The 26,421-nt window shown below is 35.4% G+C and overlaps 1 protein-coding gene and 1 long non-coding RNA gene across 3 annotated transcripts in view; one reads left to right on the top strand and one right to left on the bottom strand.

Annotated features, from left to right (window-relative positions):
• Positions 1–22,856, top strand: part of LOC309624873 — a 45,730-nt gene extending 22,874 nt beyond the window's left edge. The window contains exon 2 of the long non-coding RNA XR_014242187.1: positions 20,826–22,856. This is a non-coding gene — a long non-coding RNA (uncharacterized lncRNA). The remainder of the gene's footprint in view (positions 1–20,825) is intronic.
• GLCE (glucuronic acid epimerase) overlaps positions 1–26,421 on the bottom strand; it is a 129,157-nt gene that overhangs the window by 44,717 nt on the left and 58,019 nt on the right. The gene's annotated exons all lie outside the window — the stretch shown is intronic.

Here is a 26,421-nt window from a genome sequence, read left to right as displayed (position 1 = left end):
ATGCTGTCTTTACTATTGTAGCTTTATAAAAGGTCTTGATATCCTGTAGTAAAAATCCTCCAGTTTTGTTATTCTTCAAGACTATCTTGGCTATTCTTGGCCCTTTGCATTTTTATAATTTAAGAATCAGCTTGTCAATTTCAAAACCTAACAAACAAATCTTCAGGGATTTTGCTTGAGACTACACTGAATCTATGTGAGGAGAACTGAAATCACACAACACTAACTCTTTCAATCCATGAACTGATATCGTCTTCTATTTTTTTGTCTTAATTTTTCCTAATGTCTTAAATTTTTCAGTATAGAGGTCTTTTGTTTGATTAATTTTGTGTATTTGATGTTTTTGTATACTAATATGGTATTATTTAAAATTTTTTACTTTTTGTTTATTGTTAGTATACAGGCCTAAAATTGATTTTGTATACCAATCATGTATCTGGCAACCTTGAAATATTAAAATTCACTTTTTAATTCTATCAGTTTGTAGATTCTTTCAAATTTTCTTTGTAACAATCATGTCATCTGTAAATAATTGCAGTTTTATTTCTCTCTTTCTAATCATTATGCTTCCTCCCTTACTGTACTGCCTAGGTCAGCACTATCCAATAGAACTTTCTGTGATAATGGAAGTGTTCTATATTTGTGGTATATAGTAGCCACTAGTCACATGTGCCTACTGAGAACCTGACAGGTGGCCAGTGTGACTGATGATCTATAATTTTAACTAATTAAAATTTAAATTGCCAAATATGGTACTGGATAGCCCAGGTCTAGGATCTCCAATATAATGGTGATACACGTGGTTATGGCAGGGATCTTTGTTTTATTCCTGATTGCAATATAAATGCCTTAAACGTTTTGCCACTATATGTGATACTTGCTGGAGGTTTGCAGGGGAGGCGAATAAAACACCCTATCAGATTAAGGAAGGAGTAGTTTGCTATAAGCATTTAAAAAAATCATAAGTGGGTAAATTTTATCAAATACTATTTGACAAAACCAATTGAGATGATGTAATTCTCTCTCTCTTTTTCTATTAATTTAGTCAGTTACATTCATTGAGTTCTGAATCTTATAACAAACTTAACGCTCCTATAGTAAATTCAACTTGGTCATGACATCTATTTCTTTATCTATCTATCTAGATTTGATTTGCTAATATTTTTAGAATTTGTTCACCCATGTTCCCAAGAGAAGTGGACTTGAAATTTTCCTTTCTTATGATGTCTTTATCAGGTGTTGATATTAAGGTTATGTAAGCCTCAAAACGGGTTGGGAAATATTTTCTTCTTATTCTCTGAGTTTTAGTAATATTGATGTTATTTTTTTCTGAAAATTTCTTGGAAAAATGTATTTGTGAAGCCACCTGGACCTAAAAATTTCTTTGTGGGAAAGTTCCAAATTACAGACTCAATTTCACTAATAAATATGGAACTATTCAAATTTTTAATTTTCTGTAAAGTTTTAGCAAACTGTTAATTTGCCCATTTCATCTAAATTTGTCCATTTCATCTAAATTTTGTCCATTTCTAAGAATTTGTCCATTTCATCTAAATTTTCACATCTTCTAGCATAAAGTTACTTTTTAAATTCTCTTATTATCTTTTTTAATGTCTGTAGGACCTGCTAAGATGTCCCTTTCTCATTCTTGAAATTGGAAATTTATGCCTTTTTCTTTTTTTCTTCATTAGTCCTCCAGAGGGTTATCACTTTTATTAGAAGTACTGATTTTGTTGATACTCTCTTTTGTACTTTTGTTTTTACTTTGTTAATTTTGTCTCTAACTTTTATTTTCTGCCTTCTACATTCTTTGTAGAAGAATGCTTCTTGCAGGGCTTATGTTTGGCCCAAAGCTTTTGCTTAAAAAAGATTACACTGGTTTTTTTTTTTACTGTCATGAAAAAATAAGTTGATGACTCCCCTGATTTGATTATCTAAGAGTTCATTCTAGGGAATGTTGTGTTTTCAGAAGCTTCCACTGACATACCTACTCTAGCATCAACTCTACAATGAGCAGTCAATGACTAGTGACTTGGTGTGTTATAGGGCTTCACTAATTCTGTGTTCTCTCTCCAAAGTATCATTTTATATAAATAGGGGTCTCTAATGATTAATTGGATACCCTTAGTATAGAACATATGAATTAGCTTAGTCAGGATATTCAAGGCCTGGGACAGTAACAAATATTCCCTACACTCTTAGTGACTTAGCAAAACAAATTTATTTCTTGCTCACATAGGGTCCAATGACTCAAATTGTATTTAAACAATTAGTCACCACTGACTTAAGTAGGCAATAATTGTATACATGTATGTGTATGTATGTATTGATATATATGTATATATATTTATGTATTTATAAAATAAAAATTTTATATATATATATATTTGTCTACTGAAATCTACTCAAGAAAATACTAATTACTTAGCAGGCTTACTCTGGCCATAGACAGAAATCTATATTAAGAGTCCTGATTTACAGATTAGGAACATGCATGAACATGAAGTCCTTATAATGTTTCTATATAGCCATATTTTGATTTTCACTAAGGAGTTGGGATTTATTTTAGTATAAACTTTCCTGCTGGCAATTTAGCTTTACCCTGAAGACCCATTGTTCCTATGCTGTTTTGCAATAAACACTATGGACAAAAAAGTAAAAATGCTACATTTAAACAGTGACCGATTGACTATATTATTGCCTCAGATTTTCCCAACTTCTGCAACTGTACATTTGTGAGACAGGCAAGGCTTATACAGACCAGGAGGTTTATGAGATATTTGCAAAAATACTCTATTTGCAATGTCTACCTTAATACAGTACTCATAATTCTATCTAGCATGACACTTCCAACAACAGCAGTGTTTGGAACTTTGCCAAAATCATGTTTATTACTCATGGAATGGTTCTAAAATGTCAATAGTTTGGAACAAAAGACACATCTTTATCCAACTCAACTAACGATAAGCATGTTAGTGATAGAAAATGCCATGACCACAAGATAGTCTATTACTCTCCCTAATAACAAGGAATTGAAATAGGGTGTGTGTGTGTATGTGTTTGCAGGAGGCTGAAGTTTGATGAATTTAGAGCCTTAAGTTAGACAAAATCTGAAAATTCACATATATAATACTGGGAAGCTGTATAGCATAGTTAAGGATGTAGGCTTTTAACTGTTCTTTCTCAGTTTGAGTCTCAGCTCTATCACTTACTGTGTCTCTAAGAAAGTTATTTAACTTGCTTACATCTCAGTTTCCTCATATACCATATGGATTTAAAGAATAACTACTTCATAGGGTAGGATTAAATGAGTTAATGTATGTAAAGTGTTTCGATCAATGCCAGGCACATACAAAATAATCATACTAAATTTTTAAAAAGTGAGAGAAAGAGTCTTTAATAATAAAAAACGTAAGTCAAAGTTCAAAATTTAAACATACTTCACAGGAAGCCACACACTTTCAACCTAATGTCTACCCAAGTTTCAAAACCTTCACTACTCCACAAAATAATATTATGCTTTATATATGATGACCTGATCAATAAATATTTATTGAACATTTATTAGGCACTGGGATGTAAAAACAAGAGGCATAACAACTGCCCCTTAAAACCTTATAATCAGCATTAACAAACAAATTATTTAGAATATAAGACCATATATAATTAAGTGCTAAACTCTGTGGTAAAGAACATAAATCCTGGCTAAGAAGACAGGGAATTCCATGAGAGCTGATGTAGGGATGCCTAGTGTACTGCAGGCATTCCCATAACTCAGGGTTTACTCTGCATTATGCCAAGTCCTAGAGAGAACTAAATAGTCTAACCCTTCCCTACCATCCTGCAAAAAAAAAAGCTTAAAATATATTTGACTAATGTAGTCTTTTACTTCTAGTGGTAAGAATCATACTTTTTACATATGGTGTACTACTATAGGTATATATAGTACTTTAAGCACCTAACTTCATCAGCATAGTTGTGTTGGGCTGCCCATTCTAAAAACAAAATACGAAATGAAAATCAATATTTATCAGTTAAGAGCCAGAAAAGAAAAGTAGACCAACTATACCTTTTAAGTTAGGTTTAGTACTGACATAATTTCTGATGTAAAAATCCTAGAGCTGAGAATATATATATTGAAACAATTTTCCATGCAGTTTTATCATACTTGAAATGTTTTCTATATTTATTGAGAATTTTAATATGCTAGAAATAAATACTAAATAACTAGTGACTTGCCTATATATAAATTTACATTAAGTGTACAATAAGACCACTAACGTAACAAAAATGTTAAGGAAAACTCTTACAGCAATTCTACATATAGTTGTTAATTCTGACAGCATGACATTACTACAAGGGTAAAATACCATTAAGATAAAGACAGTTTAATCAATGTGCAAATGGAATTTATTGATCTACCATAAAATGAGCTTATTGACAAAATAGTTTAAAGCATTATTTGCAGCTATACAACACTTTGATTGCAAATGTTATACTACGAATCATTTTTCTAAGAGTTTAATTAGACTATTAAAAAGTTACTGCAGGGACTTCCCTGGTGGCGCGGTGGTTAAGAATCCGCCTGCCAATGCAGGGGACACGGGTTCGCGCCCTGGTCCAGGAAGATCCCACATGCCGTGGAGCAACTAAGCCTGCACGCCGCAACTACTGAGCCTGTGCTTTAGAGCCTGCGAGCCACAACTACTTAAGTCCATGTGCCACAACTACTGAAGCCTGCACGCCTAGAGCCCGTGCTCTGCAACAAGAGAGGCCACTGCAATGAGAAGCCCGCACACCACAACGAAGAGTAGCCCCCACTCACCGCAGCTAGAGAAAGCCCGTGCGCAGCAGCAAAGACCCAACAGAGCCAAAAATAAATACATAAATAAATTAATTAATTAAAAAAAGAAAAAGTTCCTGCAAATGTCTTGAATTTTTTTTTAAAATAAATTAATTTATTTATGTATTTATTTTTGGTTGTGTTGGGTTTTCGTTTCTGTGCATGGGCTTTCTCTAGTTGCGGTGAGCGGGGGCTACTCTTCATCGCGGTGCATGGGCCTCTCACTATTGCGGCCTCTCTTGTTGCGGATCACGGGCTCTAGACGCGCAGGCTCAGTAGTTGTGCCTCACGGGCTTAGTTGCTCTGCGGCACGTGGGATCTTCCCAGACCAGGGCTCGAACCCGTGTCCCCTGCATTGGAAGGAGGATTCTTAACCACTGCGCCACCAGGGAAGCCCAGTGTTGAATTTTTGAGATGAATATTTTTACTGCTAACACCACTGCAGGCATGTGTTGTTTGATTTATAGATGATTTTTATTTTCAAGAAAGCTATTATCATTAATATCATTAGAGAATCCTTCCTGAGACATCAATTGGCGACGCAGTCATATGATTAGCATTAATGAGTATTATGCTGGCGGTTCTTTCATATAACATGTGTAAAATAGGCTTTCCAAAAGTGAAGCCCCTTGAGGTTGAAGAAAACACTATATAAGGTTGAAATAATCTCAGTCTTATCTAATTATTAGTTTCCCTCCCAGAGGCTTAAAAGTTTAGAAAGATTTTCTAATAATTTGCATTACTTTTCTAATCTTAGAAGAAGCAGTATAGTGTAGTGGACAAGCGTGTAGATTTTTAGGCCAGAAAACAAAAGTTCAGATTCTAACTGTGCCACTACTAGCTGTGTTACCTTGGATAAATTTTCTCTATTTGTGAAATGTGGACATACCATGTAGGCTAACTGTGAGGATTAAATTAAATAATATGGAAAACAAGTGCCTGACTTGGAGTCAACCAAAGAACAGCTGCTCAGAAGAAGCTAAACTCCATCCTTCCTCAATTTTGCAATTTTGGAATGCTGATTTCAACACTGGAAGGTAAAACTGATATTGTCAACTGACACACAAGCACAACTACTTGTAGTTGCTACTTAATAGTCTCAGACTCTAAAGTATACTCAACTGAAGTCACAAAGTTCACCTTCCTAGCCTTCTAAATATAATAAGGAAGTAGGCTGCCATCAAACCCCTAAAAAAAAAAAAATATGTATATATATATATATATATATATATATATATATATAAACTCTTCTGGTGTTCTGAGACCAATTCCAGTGTGTGTGTGTGTGTGTGTGTGTGTGTGTGAGAGAGAGAGAGAGAGAGACAGAGAGACACAGAGAGAGAGAGAGAGAGAGAGAGAGAGAGAGAGAGAGAGAGAGAGAGAGGAGGGGGGTTCCCCCACATACAACCAGGCAATTCTCAGGACCAGCAGGGCATCCAAGAATTCAACTCAATTCCGACTATCTACCTGGAGACAGAATAAAATTCCACAGATGGGCTCAGTCCCACAAGATGGCCCTCTACTTCAGAGGCCAATCAAGTCCAGGTTGTTACCTGTACTTCTGACTGACTGGCTATAAATCAGAGGTTCACACAACCCCTTCCTCAGGTTTGATTAATTTGCTAAGATGGCTCACTGAACTCAAAGAAACACTTTACTTCCTGGATTGCCAGTTTATTACAAAAGGATATGATGAAGGATACAGATAAACATTCAGATGGAAAGGATGAGTAGCGCAAGGTATGGGGAAAGGGAGTAGAGCTTCCATGCTCTCTCTGAGCTCACCACTCCCTCTAAATCTCCACATGTTCACCAACTTGGAAGCTCTCTGAACTCTCTCCTTTTGGGTTTTTATGGAGGCTTCATTACATAGGCATGCTTGATTAAATCATTGGCCATTGGTGACTGATTCAACCTCCAGCCCCTCTCCCTGGAGGTCAGGGGTGAGACTGAAAGTTCCAACCCTCTAATCACATGGTTGGTTCTACTGGCAACCAGTCTTCATCCTTGGGTGAGAACCAAAAGTCACCTTCCCTGAAGTGTTTTCAGGAACTGAGGACAGGAGACCAAATATTATCCCGCTCTTATTGCTCAGGAAATTCCAAGGGTTTTGGGAGCTGTGAGCCAGGAATTGTGGTGAGAATTTTTCCTACAAATCACAATAGTACTTTTTTCCCCTTTCACAGGGCTAGGAAAACACTGTTTGTCTTATTTGTATCTTATTTACAAAGAGAGCCTTGAAGATACAAGAATATAGGTTATGTACAGTGATCAGAGCAGCCACCATAGAAAGATCTGCACTTTCCAATTTAAAACTTGCAGGTTTAAATTCAAAGACTGTCATCATCATAAGAACAACAACCACCCTGGTTTAGCCACTAGAAATATCAGTGATGTAATCATACTGTCAAATACCATATTTAAAGAGATGTGCTCATTCTAAAGCATACAAGGAAGTCATCCTCTCATTTGTAATAACTTCTAATCCTAACATCATTTTCAGAATCTATGTAAATAAAATACTACTTGGCTGGCTTTCTCCTCCTGGAATATGGGATAACTTACTCAGTTAACTAGAATCTGTATCAAGAGAATCAATCATAATTACCCAAACAATGTGACAGAAATGCTATCCTTTAAGGCATATAGCATTTTCCAAATTTAAGCATATATTTTATGCAATATATTAAGTTCTTAAGAGGAGTTTAAACAGCAAACAGAAAAATCTATTTAAACAATATGGTGTCCCTGCACATATTCTAAAAGATCAAGTATAGGTCTTTACAAAACAGAAAGAGTAAATATAAAATTCAAATAGGGTAAAAATCACTCACTAAAGCTAAAAAATCACTCACTCAAGTTTAAAAATTAAAACTTGATGTGACTTTATTCCATTCTGATAAAAGCTAAATGTAAGCCAAGAACTCAGTTACTGAATTTCAGGTTTTTCAGCAGTAGTCTTTGAAATGACAGGAAGTAGGTTATGAGTATTCCACATATTTTTATTAATTCAGATCAATGAAGCAATATATTAATATATTTTTAAGCTGTCAGTCAATATAAATGTTTATGTAAAGTGGCCCAAGTTTAAAACATGCATTTTTTTAAAATTAATTTTTATTGGAGTATGGTTGCCTTACAATGTTGTGTTAGCCTCCACTGCTCAACAAAATGAATCAGCCATACACATACAGATATCCCCTCCCTTTTGGACTTCCCTCCCATTTAGGTTACCACAGTGCATTAGGTAGAGGTCCCTGTGCTATACAGTATGTTTCCATCAGTTGTCTACTTTATAAATAGTATCAATAATGTATATGTGTCAATCCCAGTCTCCCAATTCCTCCCACCCCACCTCATTCCCCCTTGGTATCCAAACATTTGTTCTCTATGTCTGTGTCTCTATTTCTGCTTTGCAAATAAGATCATCTGTACCATTTTTCTAGATTCCACATAAATGCGTTATTATACGATATTTGCTTTTCTCTTTCTGACTTATTTCACTCTGTATGACACTCTCTAGGTCCATCCACATCTCTACAAATGACCCAATTTCATTCATTTTTATGGCTGAGTAATATTCCACTGTATACATGTACCACATCTTCTTTATCCATTCCTCTGTTGATGGACATTTAGGTTGCTTCCATGTCCTGGCTATTGTAAATAGTGCTGCTATGAACATTGGGGGTCCATGGTTTTTTTGAATTATGGTTTTCTCTGGGTATATGCCCAGTAGTGGGATTGTTGGGTCATATGGTAGTTCTATTTTTAGTTTTTTGAAGAACCTCCATACTGTTTTCCATAGTGGCTGAATCAAATTACATTCCCATCAACAGTATAGGGTTCCCTTTTCTCCACACCCTCTCCAGCATTTGTCGTTTGTAGATTTTCTGATGATGCCCATTCTAACTGGTGTGAGGTGATACCTCATTGTAGTTTTGATTTGCAATTCTCTAATAATTAGTGATGTTGAGCATATTTTCATGTGTTTGCTGGCCATCTGTATGTCTTCTTTGGAGAAATGTCTACTTAGATCTTCTGCCCATTTTTTGACTGGGTTGTTTGTTTTTCTGATATTAAGCTATACCAGCTGCTTGTATATTTTGGAAATTAATCCTTTGTCAGTTGCTTCGTTTGTAAATATCTTCTCTCATTCTGAGGGGTCTTATTTATGGTTTCCCTTGCTGTGCAAAAGCTTTTAAGTTTAATTAGGTCCCATTTGTTTATTTTTGTTTTTATTTTCATTACCCTAGGAGGTGGGTCAAAAAAGATGTTGCTATGATTTATGTCAAAGAGTGTTCTGTCTATGTTTTCCTCTAAGAGTTTTATAGTGTCTGGCCTTACATTTAGGTCTTTAATACATTTTGAGTTTATTTTTGTGTATGGTGTTAGGGAGTGTTCCAACTTCATTCTTTTACATGTAGCTGTCCAGTTTTCCCAGCACCACTTACTGAAGAGATTGTCTTTTCTCCATTGTATATTTTTGCCTCCTTTGTCATAGATTAGTTGACCATAGGTGCGTGGGTTCATCTCTGGGCTTTCTATCCTGTTCCACTGATCTATATTTCTGTAAAACCTGCATTTCTAATCTCTTTCACCTAACACTAACTGATTAGTTTTGAGAATATACCAAAAGTTTCACATATTGACAGACAGTCCAAGAAAATATCAGGTTTGTTTGTTTATTTGATAGTCAAAGGGGAAAAAGATCTCACCTAATACTCTAATATTTCTTTTTCTAAAGTGACATTTGTCAATCCAAAGCCAATCATTAGCACTAGCAGAGTTTATTGCACTTTACCTCGCCCTACAAGTCTTTTTAGCCACAGATGTAATCTATGAATGCATTCTTATAAAGTAATCTAGCTTTGGACAACAATGAAATTATCATTCAAGTATTCAGCTATACAAAAACTATACATTCATTCCATTGTAATAAGTACAGAAAACCAAAACTCGTATATGGAAATGTGCATATTATAAAATATAGCCAAATATTCAGAGATGATGGCAACCAGTACAATAAAAAATATATTGGACCAAAAATAAATAAATTAATTTAAAATAAATATATTGGAAAAGATACTATCCACCCAGTTGATCATAAAAGGAGAAAATCAAGAGAAATAAGAGAGACCAGCTGCCCATCCACAAACATATGGATGGCATATCAACATCATTAGTCACTGGGGAAATGAAAATTAAAACCACGAGATACCACAACACAATATTAGAACAGACAAAAACAAACTGACAATACCAAAGTGATGACAAAGATGCAGAGTAGAAACTTTCATACACTGGTGGTAGAATGCAAAACTGTACAGCCACTTGGAAAAAAGGTTGGCAAGTGGCTTATAAAGTTAAGTACATATTTAAAATAAGGTCCATAAGCCCACTCCTAGATATTTACCCAAGTGAAAAAACAACAATGACAAAAAAAAATCAAACACAAAAAAACCTTTATGTAAATGTCTGTAGTACCTTTACTCACAACTGCCCAAAGCTGAAAACAACCAGATGTCCCTCAATAGGTAAATGGATAAACAAATTGTGGTAATATAAAAGAATGCTACTTGGCAATAAACAGAGAACAAACCAATGATTTATGCAACAGATGGATGAATATTAAATGCATTTTTAAGTGAAAAAAGCCAGTCCTAAGAAGCTACATATTAAGGCTAACTGAAGGCACAGGAAACACATCAGTGGTTGCCAGGGTTTGGGGTAGTAAGAGGAGTTGACTACAAAGGGACTCACAACACAAGGGAATCTGTGAAGTGATGAACTGTTGTTGGTAGATACATGACTCTATGCATTTCTCAAAACCCAGAGAACTGTATAACACAAAGAGTGAATTTTACTGGATATACATTAAAAAAAAAACAAACAAAACAAGGGTGTCAGGGAACCAAAAATGGAATACAAACTGTGACAAATGAATCTAACTGCATTACAAATGAATGACATAGCAGACTGAAGGAGATATGGAAGAAAAGACCTGACTTAACTAACTTTGGAAAAGAGCTAGGTAGTGTGAGAATAAAGATTAAAAGATATGTATACAAATACTGTATTCTATTTGATAAATTTGTTTCTCACAGGAGTATGGGTTAGCAATTCTGAAACTATTATACTTGTATAGCAAATACATAAATATGTTGTAGATAATAAGAGTCAGGTTTCTCGCTGTGAGGGAAAGAAATTACAAATAAGCAAAAGCAGAATGCTAGAATAGTCCCTACAATGTTAGACTGGAATTGGAGGTATCAATATGAACTAATTTGTTTCATGTATATACAGATAGATAGTATATACAGAAAAAAACATAGATGTGTGTATACATGCATACACTTCCTAGCTCTGACCTCTGAAAGGCGTAGAAGTAGTGACCCTTCAGTAGCAATCTAGCGCCCAGATGTTGGTCTCTAAATACTTTTCTCCAATAAGATGGACCTGGGCTCCTTGGAGAAGTGGGTGATTCCAGGCCTGGGTCAGGGAAAACAAGATGAGCCTGGAGTATCTTGTGGAGCCAGAAAGTAAGAAATTGCTTTAAAAAAAAGAGAGAAGACATGTTGAAAGGACACAGAAGCAAACTTCAAAGGCTCCCAGGGGAACAATTTGAGCAACAAAATAAATAACAACAGTACTGATTCCAATCCAGAGAATGAAATAAAAATCCAAGAGTGTACACTGATATAAATGATTAAATAAATAAATATGAAGGGGGAAAACTCTTTCTTACAGAAGAATTATAATTAATAAATGTAGAAGGAAGGACTGGAATAGAAAATCACCATCAGAACATCAGAGTATTAATTGCTGCAGGCAAGATCCACCAATTAATGCTAAAATTAGTGGCCAAAAATTTAAGGAGAAATAGAATATTCGTGTAACCTCAAAGTATTTTCCCTCAAATTAAGGGAAAAATAATTAAGGGAAAAATAGTAACTTTACAGTGGAGAAATCTGGCAGACACCACCATAATCAAGTGATCATGGTTAATAACATCACCAGTAATGAGACATATTGACATCATATAACCCCTGATACGATGCACTGAGAAGGACATATTACCTCTCTGGTATTCTTTCCCAAAAGCTGTAAGTTCAGTCTAACTATGAGAAGACCAAACTGAATGATATTCTACAAAATACCTGACCAACTGTCTTTCCAAAGTGTGAAGGTGATGAAAGACAAGGAAAGACTGGGGAACTGTCAGAAATTAGAGGAGACGAAGGATAGAAATGTAATGTGGGATCCTAGAAAAGGACATTAGTAGAAAAAATCAGTGAAATTCTAATAGTCTATAATTTAGTAGTCAATGCTGATTCTTTCGTTTTGATCATTGTACCAAGGTTATATAAGATGTTAATACTAGGGAAAGCTGAGTGAAGAATATACAAAAACTCTGTGTTATCTTTAGAACTTACCTGTATTATTAAAATTATTCCAAAATAACAAGTTGTTAAAAAAAGGAAGCTTTAGGGCTTCCCTGGTGGCGCAGTGGTTGAGAATCTGCCTGCTAATGCAAGGGACACGGGTTCGAGCCCTGGTCTGGGAGGATCCCACATGCCGCGGAGCAACTAGGCCCGTGAGCCGCAACTGCTGAGCCTGCGTGTCTGGAGCCTGTGCTCCGCAACAAGAGAGGCCGCGATAGTGAGAGTCCCGCGCACTGCGATGAAGAGTGGCCCCCACTTGCCACAACTAGAGAAAGCCCTCGCACAGAAATGAAGACCCAACACAGCCAAAAAAATAAGTAAATGAAAATAAACAAACGTGGGGTTAAAAATAAATAAATAAAATAAATAAAATAAAATACAACTTCTATTAATTATAAAAAAAAAGGAAGCTTTAAAAGAAAAATAGCCTTGATTCCTCTCTTTCAAATGTGTATATACCTTTCTTGACAGCAAATTCTATGAATAAAATTGTTTTTTCCCTCTAAAACATATTTGATAGAAAATAAAATGACTGTGTTGAAAAAAAGCCTTATAAAATACATTACTTAAAGTTTCTTTAAGAAAAATCCCATAATGGTCAACTAAAATAAGATATTTTTACATTATCTCTTGTGAGTATAAACTTTGGAGGTTCATTTCCAAACTAGTTTCTTTATTGCCCTAAAGGCTATATAATAACTTTGATCAGGGTCTACAAAATTAAAAAGTTGATTGCTATAGACTGAATGTTTGTGTCACCTCAAAATTCATGTTGAAATCCTAACCGCCAATGTGATGGTATTTGAAGGTAGGGCCTTTGGGAGGTGATTAGGTCATCACTGCAGAGCCCTCATGAATGGGATTAGTGCCCTTATAAAAGAGGCCCCAGAGAGCTCCCCTACCCCTTCATGTAAGAACACAGCAAAAAGACAGTCATCTATGAACCAGAAAGCAAGTCCTCACTAGACCCTAAATCTGCCAGCACCTTCATCTTAAACTTCCCAGCCTCCAGAACTGTGAGAACTAAATTTCTATTGTTTATAAGCTACCCAGTTTATGTTGTTATAGCAGCCCAAATGGAATAAGACATTAACATTCTTTTTTAGTCTGAATACCTTCGAAGATATGAACAGAAAAAATTCCAAAACAAAACCATCTAAGCCCTTTCTTATCCAGCCATATATACTCTAAAAGACATGCATAGTCAACTTGAAGAAATTCTGCCCCTGTCTTCAACACACACATATCTAATTTCAATGATACTGTCAAACTAGCAATGACTCAGTATTTGATTTTTAAAATGAAATGTTTTATGTTGACCTAGAAAAATCTAAATAATCTAAATTTGTATAGAAAATTATATGGAAGAAAAATATCAAAATGTGAACTTTTCTATAAGCTTATTTCTCCTTCTTCTACTTTTAAGTACCACACTGAAACATAAATTAGGGAAGCTTAAAAAAAAAAATGTCTTAAGATATGATCTTGCTAGAGGTAAAAAGCTTTAGCAATACCCACTTATATCATCCATTATTTAAAAAAGAATTCTTATTCAGGAGAAGCTCTCTAGTTCTGGTACTAGCAGAAGGAAAGGGATCTTCCAACACTTATAAGAAAGTATGGAAATCCCTCTCCCCCTTTTTTCTCGATTCTCTCAAGCTTACCCTCCTGTGGCAATGGAGGCCATCATGAACCTAAATGTCTGAGGCAGGGGAACACCTTCCTCTTTGATAAGAGGAGCTGTGTTCCCAAGAGGATGTGGTGAATCCCTGATGCTTTTTTTTTTCTTTTATCTTTCCTCCTGCTACTTGGCCCTGGCTATGGGCACAGTTGTAGTGAATGCACATTAGAAAGGGATAAATAAAGCCCTACCTTTCTGGTCAGAGAATGTAAAGGGGAGCCCCAGGAAATCCGAAAACAATGTTTCAAAGTTGTTTATGAACTCCTGGGCTCACCCTTCAGCAGCACATGTGTAGATTTGACCCAAAAAAGCATACACAGACTTTGAGACTTGAACTATGGGATAGACCACTACCCAAGTTCCGACTGGCCAATGGTGCACATTTGGGACATATCCAAATAGCACAGCAAAGGCTTTGAAAATTGAACCAGTGTTGTAATCACGACCCACAGGAACTTGCAATCTGAACCTAACTGGGTTGATTGCTCACTAAAACAAATATATCAACATTCTGCATAGGATTTAAACAAGACCTAAAGTCTCATAACATAATAGTCAAAATGTTCAGGGTATAATTGAAAACTACTTGGCATTTAAAGACCCAGGAAAATCTCAACTTGCATTGGAAAAGATGCCTACACCAAGAAAACACAGATGCTGGAATTATCTGAGGAAAATATTAAAGCAACTATTATAGAATGCTTCACCAAGTAAGAGCAAACATTCTTGAAGCAAATGGAAAAATAGAAAGGCTTGCAAAAGAAATAGAAGATATAAAAAAAGAACCAAATGTAAATCTCAGAAGTGAAAAAAATAACAACCAAAATTAAAAGCTCACTAGATGAGCTCAATAGTAGATTGGAGATGACAAAAGAAAAAGTGAACTTAATATACATGAATAGAAATTATCCAATGTGAACAGCAGAGAGAAAAAGATTGAAAACAAAAAATGAAGAGTACCTCAGGTCCAGCATTTGTGACACTAGAATCCCAACAAGAGAGAAGAGTTTGGTGTAATAAAACATTTTAAGAAAATAGTTTCCGAATTTTAGACATAAACTTACAGATTCTAGAAGCAAACCCCCAAACAGAATAAACACAAAGAAATCCATGACCAGATACACACTAATAAAACTTTAGAAAACTGAAGATAAAATTCTGAAAGCAACCAGAAAAATTTAACATGACCTATACCCCTATAAAATTGCTCAAATGACTATGGATTTCTCTTAAGTGAAACATTTTTAAAGTTCTGAAAGAAAAAAAACCGTCAACCCAGAATTCTATATCCAGCAAAAATATTCTTCAGAGATGAAGATGAAATAAAGACATAAAGGAAAACTAAGAGAACTGTGTTGACAGTATAAGTGCTTTGAAAGCATTGCTAAAGGAAGTTCTTCCAAAAGATGGTAAAGACACCATAAGGAAACTCTGAAACATCAGAAATGAAGAGAGAGCAACACAACTGTTAAACATCTGAGAAAATATAATAGACTATTCTTATCCTCTTGAGTTCTTTGAAAATTTTTGATAATTGAAAGCAAAATGTATAACCACTATCTGATGGAGCTTTATACATATACAATATGTATACTGTAACATATATGTAATTTATATACAATATATATAAAACAACTACTACATAAAGGAGGAGTAAAAGGACTTGTATGGTGGCACAGTTTCTATGTGCCAAAGGAAGCAGTAAAATAGTGATTAGAAGTAGACTGTGAAAAGTTAAGTACACTGTAATCCCTAGAGCAACCACTAAAAAACAAAAAAACAAAAAAACAAACCCACACATACACACACACACACAAAACTATACAAAGATACAGTAAAAAACACAATCAATAAATTATAATGAAATACTGAACCAAAAAACAAACAAATTCAAATAATCCAAAAGAAGGCAGGAAAGGGAAAACAGAAACAAAAAAACAGGCAACAAATGGAAAAAAAGAAAAAAAGAAAATGATGACATACATCCAAATATATCAATAATTACATTCAATGTAAAAGATCTAAACACACCAATTAAAAGTCAAAAAAGAATAGTAGAAAGAAACATTCTTTAAATATAATACCATAGGTAGTGAGGCCATTGCTGAAAGGAACCATGAACCAAGGAAAATGAGTACCTCTAAAAAGTGGGAAGAACAAGGAAACAAATTCTCCCATAGAGCATCCAGAAAGGAATGTGGTCTTGCTGACACCTGCAATCTAGCTCAGTGAAACTGGACTCAAACTTCTGACCTCCAAACAGTAAGAAAATACATTTGTTTAAGCCACTGTTCATGGTAATTTGTTACAGCACTGATAGAAAACAAATACACTGGATCATAAAACAAACCTTCACAAACTTAAATCATACAAAGGATGTTATTGGACCATAATAAAATTAAACTAGATATTAATAACAGAAAGATAATAGGATAATCTCTAAGCAGCGTGAAATTTTAAAACACACTTATAAGTAATCCATGGGTCAAAGAGGAAGTCTCAGGGGGAAACAGAAAATATTTTGAACTGAACAAAAAAAGTAAGACAACTTAGCAAAATTTGTGGGATGCATCTAAAGCAGTACTTAGAGGATAAGTTATAGCACTAAAATGCTTATATTAGAAAAAAGTCTAAAATTAATAATCTAAACTTTCATTTTAAAAGACTAGAAAAAGAAAAGCAAATTAAAAAGCAAGTAGGAGAAAGGAAATAATAAAGAGCAGAAAATCAATGAAATTGATAAGAACAAAGTAATATAGAAAAGCAATAAACCCAAAACTGGTTCTTTGAAAAAAGCAATACAAGCAACTGACAAGGACAAAAAGGGACAAGACACAAATTCTCAATATCAGTATAAACGAGATTTCAAAATAGACCCTACATGCATTTAAAGAATAATAAGGAAACACTGTGAACAACTCTATGCACATAAATTCAACAACTTAGATTAAATGGACGAATTCCTTGAAACCACAAACTGCCAACACTTACCTACAACGATATGGATAAGCCGCATAGTCCCATAACTATCAAATAAATTGAATCTGTAGTGAAAGACTTTCAAAAAAAAGGAATTCTCCAGGCCCAGATGGTTTCACTAATGAAATCCAAAGGTTGTTAGAAAAAATGATTAAAGAAAACAATTTAGGTGATACAAACAAACATTTAACACTTCATGAGGTAGACAGTCTCTACTCCTAGAACTGCAAAATGGGGTGGAAGGCAGAAAGCTTTTATAGGATAAAGAATAAAGAACAAGAACTGGCAAGGGAATCCTGGAAACAGGAAGTCACGGCTGCCGTGGCTTCCCGCCTCGTGGTGTCTCAGAGTTCTCCGTGAAGAGTGTGGCTCACGTCACCTATCAAGCAAACCTCAAACCTCCTCAGTGCAACACCGTTCCCTCCACCTTCCTTGCTCAGAGTCACAGTGAAGCGGCACCTGGCTCCAGAGGCCTGGCCTGGTCGGGGAATGGAGCTCTGGCCCAAAGGCTGTGCAGGGGTGCGATGTCTTGAACCTTAAGGTAGTTTATTCTGATTTCTGCCTGAAGGCTCTTTCATTAGCCACCTGCCAAAGGAGTAGTGCACAAAGGAGACTGTCTCAGAGCCCCATGGAAAAGGCTATACCAGGATGTTTCCCTAGCAATACCTGAAGATTCTTCTGTGTAGAAACAAGAGACCTGAAGTGATCTCAAATTACAGAAAGATAGAGAAGATGAAAAGGCAGAGGGCTATGTACCAGATGAAGGAACAAGAAAAAACCCCAGAAAAACAACTAAATGAAGTGGAGATAGGCAACCTTCCAGAAAAAGAACTCAGAATAATGATAGTGAAGATGATCCAGGGCCTCGGAATAAGAATGGAGGCAAAGATTGAGAAGATGCAAGAAATGATTAACAAAGACCTAGAAGAATTAAAGAACAAACAAACAGAGATGACCAATACAATAACTGAAATGAAAACTACACTAGAAGGAATCAATAGCAGAATAACTGAGGCAGAAGAACAGATAAGTGACCTGGAAGACAGAATGGTGGAATTCACTGCTGCGGAACAGACTAAAGAAAAAAGAATGAAAAGAAATGAAGACAGCCTAAGAAACCTCTGGGACAACATTAAACACAACAACATTCGCATTATAGGGGTCCCAGAAGGAGAAGAGAGAGAGAAAGGACCAGAGAAAATATTTGAAGAGATTATAGTCGAAAACTTCCCTAACATGGGAAAGGAAATAGCCACCCAAGTCCAGGAAGCACAGAGAGTCCCATACAGAATAAACCCAAGGAGAAACACGCCGAGACACATAGTAATCAAAGTGGCAAAAATTAAAGACAAAGAAAAATTATTGAAAGCAGCAAGGGAAAAACGACAAATAACATACAAGGGACCTCCCATAAGGTTAACAGCTGATTTCTCAGCAGAAACTCTGCAAGCCAGAAGGGAGTGGCATGATATACTTAAAGTGATGAAAGGGAAGAACCTACAACCAAGATTACTCTACCCGGCAAGGATCTCATTTAGATTTGATGGAGAAATCAAAAGCTTTACAGACAAGCAAAAGCTAAGAGAATTCAGCACCACCAAACCAGCTCTACAACAAATGCTAAAGGAACTTCTCTAAGTGGGAAACACAAGAGAAGAAAAGGACCTACAAAAACAAACCCAAAACAATTAAGAAAATGGTCATAGGAACATACATATCGATAATTACCTTAAACGTGAATGGATTAAATGCCCCAACCAAAAGACATAGACTGGCTGAATGGATACAAAAACAAGACCCATATATATGCCGTCTACAAGAGACCCACTTTAGACCTAGGGACACATACAGACTGAAAGTGAGGGGATGGAAAAAGATATTCCATGCACGTGGAAATCAAAAGAAAGCTGGAGTAGCTATACTCATATCAGATAAAATAGACTTTAAAATAAAGAATGTTACAAGAGACAAGGAAGGACACTACATAATGATCCAGGGATCAATCCAAGAAGAAGATATAACAATTATAAATATATATGCACCCAACATAGGAGCACCTCAATACATAAGGCAACTGCTAACAGCTATGAAAGAGGAAATCGACAGTAACACAATAATAGTGGGGGACTTTAACACCTCACTTACACCAATGGACAGATCATCCAAAATGAAAATAAATAAGGAAACAGAAGCTTTAAATGACACAATAGACCAGATAGATTTAATTGATATATATAGGACATTCCATCCAAAAACAGCAGATTACACGTTCTTCTCAAGTGCGCACGGAACATTCTCCAGGATAGATCACATCTTGGGTCACAAATCAAGCCTCAGTAAATTTAAGAAAATCGAAATCATATCAAGCATCTTTTCTGACCACAACGCTATGAGATTAGAAATGAATTACAGGGAAAAAAACGTAAAAAAGACAAACTCATGGAGGCTAAACAATACGTTACTAAATAACCAAGAGATCACTGAAGAAATCAAAGAGGAAATCAAAAAATACCTAGAGACAAATGACAATGAAAACAGGACGACCCAAAACCTATGGGATGCAGCAAAAGTGGTTCTAAGAGGGAAGTTTATAGCTATACAAGCCTACCTAAAGAAACAAGAAAAATCTCAAGTAAACAATCTAACCTTACACCTAAAGAAACTAGAGAAAGAAGAACAAACAAAACCCAAAGTTAGCAGAAGGAAAGAAATCATAAAGATCAGAGCAGAAATAAATGAAATACAAACAAAGAAAACAATAGCAAAGATCAATAAAACTAAAAGTTGGTTCTTTGAGAAGATAAACAAAATTGATAAGCCATTAGCCAGACTCATCAAGAAAAAGAGGGAGAGGACTCAAATCAATAAAATCAGAAATGAAAAAGGAGAAGTTACAACAGACACCACAGAAATACAAAGCATCCTAAGAGACTACTACAAGCAACTTTATGCCAATAAAATGGACAACCTGGAAGAAATGGACAAATTTTTAGAAAGGTATAACCTTCCAAGACTGAACCAGGAAGAAACAGAAAATATGAACAGACCAATCACAAGTAATGAAATTGAAACTGTGATTAAAAATCTTCCAACAAACAAAAGTCCAGGACCAGATGGCTTCACAGGTGAATTCTATCAAACATTTAGAGAAGAGCTAACACCTATCCTTCTCAAACTCTTCCAAAAAATTGCAGAGGAAGGAACACTCCCAAACTCATTCTATGAGGCCACCATCACCCTGATACCAAAACCAGAAAAAGACACTACAAAAAAAGAAAATTACAGACCAATATCACTGATGAATATAGATGCAAAAATCCTCAACAAAATACTAGCAAACAGAATCCAACAACACATTAAAAGGATCATACACCACGATCAAGTGGGATTTATCCCAGGGATGCAAGGATTCTTCAATATACGCAAATCAATCAATGTGATACACCATATTAACAAATTGAAGAATAAAAACCATATGATCATCTCAATAGATGCAGAAAAAGCTTTTGACAAAATTCAACACCCATTTCTGATAAAAACTCTCCAGAAAGTGGGCATAGAGGGAACCTACCTCAACATAATAAAGGCCATATATGTCAAACCCACAGCAAACATCATTCTCAATGGTGAAAAACTGAAAGCATTTCCTCTAAGATCAGGAACGAGACAAGGATGTCCACTCTCACCACTATTATTCAACATAGTTCTGGAAGTCCTAGCCACGGCAATCAGAGAAGAAAAAGAAATAAAAGGAATATTGGAAAAGAAGAAGTAAAACTGTCACTGTTTGCAGATGACATGATACTATACATAGAGAATCCTAAAACTGCCACCAGAAAACTGCTAGAGCTAATTAATGAATATGGTAAAGTTGCAGGATACAAAATTAATGCACAGAAATCTCTTGCATTCCTATACACTAATGATGAAAAATCTGAAAGAGAAATTATGGAAACACTCCCATTTACCATTGCAACAAAAAGATAAAATACCTAGGAATAAACCTACCTAGGGAGACAAAAGACCTGTATGCAGAAAACTATAAGACACTGATGAAAGAAATTAAAGATGATACCAACAGATGGAGAGATATACCATGTTCTTGGATTGGAAGAATCAACATTGTGAAAATGAGTATACTACCCAAAGCAATCTACAGATTCAATGCAATCCCTATCAAATTACCAATGGCATTTTTTACGGAGCTAGAACAAATCATCTTAAAATTTGTATGGAGACACAAAAGACCCCGAATAGCCAAAGCAGTCTTGAGGCAAAAAAATGGAGCTGGAGGAATCAGACTCCCTGACTTCAGACTCTACTACAAAGCTACAGTCATCAAGACAATATGGTACTGGCACAAAAACAGAAACATAGATCAATGGAACAAGATAGAAAGCCCAGAGATTAACCCACGCACCTATGGTCAACTAATCTATGACAAAGGAGGCAAAGATATACAATGGAGAAAAGACAGTCTCTTCAATAAATGGTGCTGGGAAAACTGGACAGCTACATGTAAAAGAATGAAATTAGAATACTCCCTAACACCATACACAAAAATAAACTCAAAATGGATTAGAGACCTAAATATAAGACTGGACACTATAAAACTCTTAGAGGAAAACATAGGAAGAACACTCTTTGACATAAACCACAGCAAGATATTTTTTGATCCACCTCCTAGAGTAATGGAAATAAAAACAAAAATAAACAAGTGGGACCTAATGAAACTTCAAAGCTTTTGCACAGCAAAGGAAACCATAAACAAGACGAAAAGACAACCCTCAGAATGGGAGAAAATATTTGCAAACGAATCCACGGACAAAGGATTAATTTCCAAAATATATAAACAGCTCATTCAGCTCAATATCAAAGAAACAAACACCCCAATCCAAAAATGGGCAGAAGACCTAAATAGACATTTCTCCAAAGAAGACATACAGACGGCCACGAAGCACATGAAAAGATGCTGAACATCACTAATTATTAGAGAAATGCAAATCAAAAGTACAATGAGGTTATCACCTCACTCCTGTTAGAATGGGCATCATCAGAAAATCTACAAACAACAAATGCTGGAGAGGATGTGGAGAAAAGGGAAACCTCTTGCACTGTTGGTGGGAATGTAAATTGATACAGCCACTATGGAGAACAATACGGAGGTTCCTTAAAAAACTAAAAATAGAATTACCATATGACCCAGCAATCCCACTACTGGGCATATACCCAGAGAAAACCGTAATTCAAAAAGACACATGCACCCGAATGTTCATTGCAGCACTATTTACAATAGCCAGGTCATGGAAGCAACCTAAATGCCCATCAACAGACGAATGGATAAAGAAGTTGTGGTACATATATACAATGGAATATTACTCAGCCATAAAAAGGAACGAAATTGAGTCATTTGTTGAGACGTGGATGGATCTAGAGACTGTCATACAGAGTGAAGTAAGTCAGAAAGAGAAAAACAAATATCGTATATTAATGCATGTATGTGGAACCTAGAAAAATGGTACATATGGGCCAGTGTGCAGGGCAGAAGTTGAGACACAGATGTAGAGAATGGACATATGGACACCAAGGGGGGAAAACTGCGGTGAGGTGGGGATGGTGGTGTGCTGAATTGGGCAATTGGGATTGACATGTATACACTGATGTGTATAAAATTGATGCCTAATAAGAACCTGCAGTATAAAAAAACAAACAAAACAACTAATACTAAACTTTCATTGGGTTATTTGTATGGAAATATGTTAATATAATTGTTTCAGACATTACATGAAATTTCTAAAAATCTTATATTTGTATTTGTATGGAAATATGTATGGAAATATGTTAATATAAATGTTTCAGACATTACATGAAATTTCAAAAAAAAAAAAAAAAAAAGAATAAAGAACAAGGAAGAGAAAAGTAGAAAATACCTGATTGGCTTGGGCCACAAAGTCAAGTTTGTTTGGGGTGAGAAGGCCCAGAGTTGGCTTGGTGTTTGGGGATTGGCTGACTGGATATACCCCTTCTGGTCAAGTGGAGCATTTATAGGGGACTTGAGAAGTTTCAGTTTGCTGATGTGGCACCCGGGGCAGGAGCAGCTCCATCTTGGGCCTAGAAAGTTATTTCAACAAGGTGAATGGATAAACCAACTGGGTACACCCATACAATGGAATACTCTGCATAAATTAACTATTTGATTCATGCAGTGACATGGATAAATCTTAATGCATTTTGCTAACTGAAAGAAGTCAGATCCAAATGCTACATATTATATGCCTGCATTCATATGACACACTGGAAAAGGCAGAACTATATGAAAAGAGATTAGGGATTGTCAGGGATTGGGGAATTCGGGAATGGCTGACTACAAAGTGGAGGCACATGTGCAATATTGTGATTGATAAGAAATATACACATTTGGTTATTCAGATGACTAAAATATATTTCTCATATATATTCGGTCTTCATCTGTGGTAAAACTCTTGGAATTTCCTGAGCAATAAGAGCAATGGGAGCATCCTTTGTTATAATATTTGGGCTCTTGTCCTTGGTTCCCATAAATGCTTCCAAGGTAGGGGAAAAATGAGCTGACGTTAAGTAACCTTGGGAAACAGTGTTTTGAATGGAAACTTTAAGGCTAACTACAAAAGAACCTGTATATTAACACCGTACTCTAGTTGGTAAATTTATTTCTCATGGGGGTACTGGTCAACAATTCTGAACTTGCACTACATGTATATTGGGGTCAAACAAATAAGTAAATGGATGACTGGAGCCAGGTTTCTCACTGTCAGAGAAGTTACAGATAAACAAAGGGGAGAAGGCTAGAGTAAACCCTGTGGTAGTGGATTAGTCACAGACATTGTTATGAACTTAAACATATATACTGCTTATTACGTAATACAGATGGATAAACACAGAAACAACTACAGATATGTACAGATACATGGATTAGTATACAGATGAATAATTCCTAGCTCTGTCCTCTGAGAAGCCCTAGAAACAGTGATGACCCAATAGCAAGGAGTAAACTCATAACCCAAACATCAGTCTCTAAATGGAGTTCTCTAGTAGAAGAAACCAGAGCTCAGAGAAATGACTGACTCTAGGAGCAGGGCACAGAAAATACAGGATGAGCCTGGAACATCCTGCAGTACCAGAAATCAAGAAAGTACTCAAAAAAGAAAAAGGATGGGGACAGTTTAAGAGACATGAGGGTTAACTCTGGAAAAATTTTAGCAACAAAATAAATAACATGGTATTGGATTATAAGTCAATGTATAAAATAAGTACACATATTGAAATAAATGATTCAATGAATGACTGAATGAATGGAAGAGAAAGGACAAACTTCCTTACAGAAGAATTCCTAATAATACATGTAAATACGCTCCCATCCATAAAATGAAGCTTAATCACCCCAACCCCTTGAATGCAGTTTGGAATTAGTGACTCACTTCCAAAGAACAGAAGATGGAACGGCAAAAAAAATAACTTTACAGTGGAGAAACTTAGCAAACACTATGTAATCATGTACTCCCTGATATAATGTGATGGGAAGGGCATTTCACGTCACTGTCACCTCTGATATTCTTCCTTAAAACCCTTAACTTCAGTCTAATCATAAGAAAAAAATCAGACAAACACAAATTGAGGGACATCCTACCTGCCTAGTACTAGTACTCAAAACTATCAAGGTCATGAAAAACAAGGAAAGACTGAGAAACTGCCACAGCCCATAGGAGACTAAACAGACATGGAAGTTGCAATGTGGAATCCTGGACTGGATCCTGAACAGAAAAAGGAGACTAGTGGAAAATCTGCCAAATATGAGTTTAGAATTTAGAATTTGACTAATGTACCAATGCTGGTTTCTTGGTTTTGATAAATGCACTTGGTTTTAGTTTTGTAAAATGTTATCATGGGAAGCTGGATGAGAGATATACAGGAACTATCTGTATTATCTTTGCAACTTTTCTGTAAATCTAGTTATTCCAAATAAAGTTTCTATTATTTTAAAAAATGGACAAAAGACTTGAACCAAAGAGAATATGTGTATAGCAAAAAAGCACATGGCAAGATATTCAAAATCATTAGCTATTAGGAAAATATAAATTAAAACTATTATCAGATATCATTCTAAACGTATTAGAATGGCTAAAATTAAAAAGACTGACCATACCAAGTGCCGACAAGTAGACAGAACAACTAGAACTAACATACATTGCTGATGAAAATACAAAATGGTACAGCCACCTTAGAAAAGTTTGGCAATTTCTTACAAAGTTAAATTATATATTTACCATATGATCCAACAGTCCCACCACTATATATTTACCCAAGAGAAATGAAAACTCACATTCACACAAAAGCCTGTACACCAATGTTTATAACATCTCTATGCAAAATAGCTAAAAACTCGAAACAACTCAAAGTCCTCAATAAATGAATGGATAAACAAACTGTGTTACAACCACACAACTGAATACCACTCAGCAACGAAAAAGAAGGAAATACTGTTACACAAAATAACTTAGATAAATCTTAAGGCATTATGCTGAGTATATGCATGTGTGATAGTCTCAAATGGCTACATTCTGTATGATCCCATTTAATAGCTATTTTTCAGAAGACAAAACTAAAATGACAGGGTGGTTGCCACGGGTAATGTGTGTGGGATGGTACAACTACAAAGGGATAGCACAAGGGAGTTTTATGAACTAATGGAAGTGTCTGGATACTGACTGTGATGATGGTTACATGAATCCACACACATGTTAAAATTCATCAACTGTACACAGAAAAAAGTCAATTTTACTGCATGTTTATTTAAAAACATAAATTTCTGATACTTAAACAAATAAACTTCAAGTCATCAAAGTTTTTCCAGGATATTTAGTTTGGCTTTTTATAGTCTGTAAAAATCCTCTTGTTTATTTTGGCTACTTTTAAGATAGCAAGTGACAAATTTCTCGGCTCAGTCCTGACATGTAGAATCACTGGGGAAGCAATAGCCTAAACGTCAGTTACTCTAGGCAGTGCATCACCTGCAAAGGAGTCTAATCAGCTAACAATCATAATCCCACCTAATTGAAGAGTAAATCCTAACATCTACTTAATGGCATCATAAAAAACTTTCATTAAAGTTTTTTTTTTTTAAGATTTATAGTCAGAGAATTCCAGGGAGAGAAAAAATGTGATTAGTTCCACTTCAATTGCAAAGACAGCATTCTTAAAAATGAAAAGGTCAATCATTTGTTCCCACCTTTATTATCAGGGAAAAAATTGTTTTATTTGAATAAGTAGGATAAAGCGAAGCAATGATATAAATCAGATAACATAATATTTCAGAATTAATTCTACTCATCTGCAAGAGTTTGTCTGACATCAACTAATATAGTAGTACTATAAGCTTCCATTATATTATACATACAGATGGCACAAAGCATTCAAACCTACATAATACAGGAATT

This window comes from Balaenoptera borealis, assembly GCF_965194805.1.
Source record: "Balaenoptera borealis genome assembly, chromosome: 3".
Classification (NCBI taxonomy): domain Eukaryota; kingdom Metazoa; phylum Chordata; class Mammalia; order Artiodactyla; family Balaenopteridae; genus Balaenoptera; species Balaenoptera borealis.
This window is presented reverse-complemented; position numbering and strand designations above follow the sequence as displayed.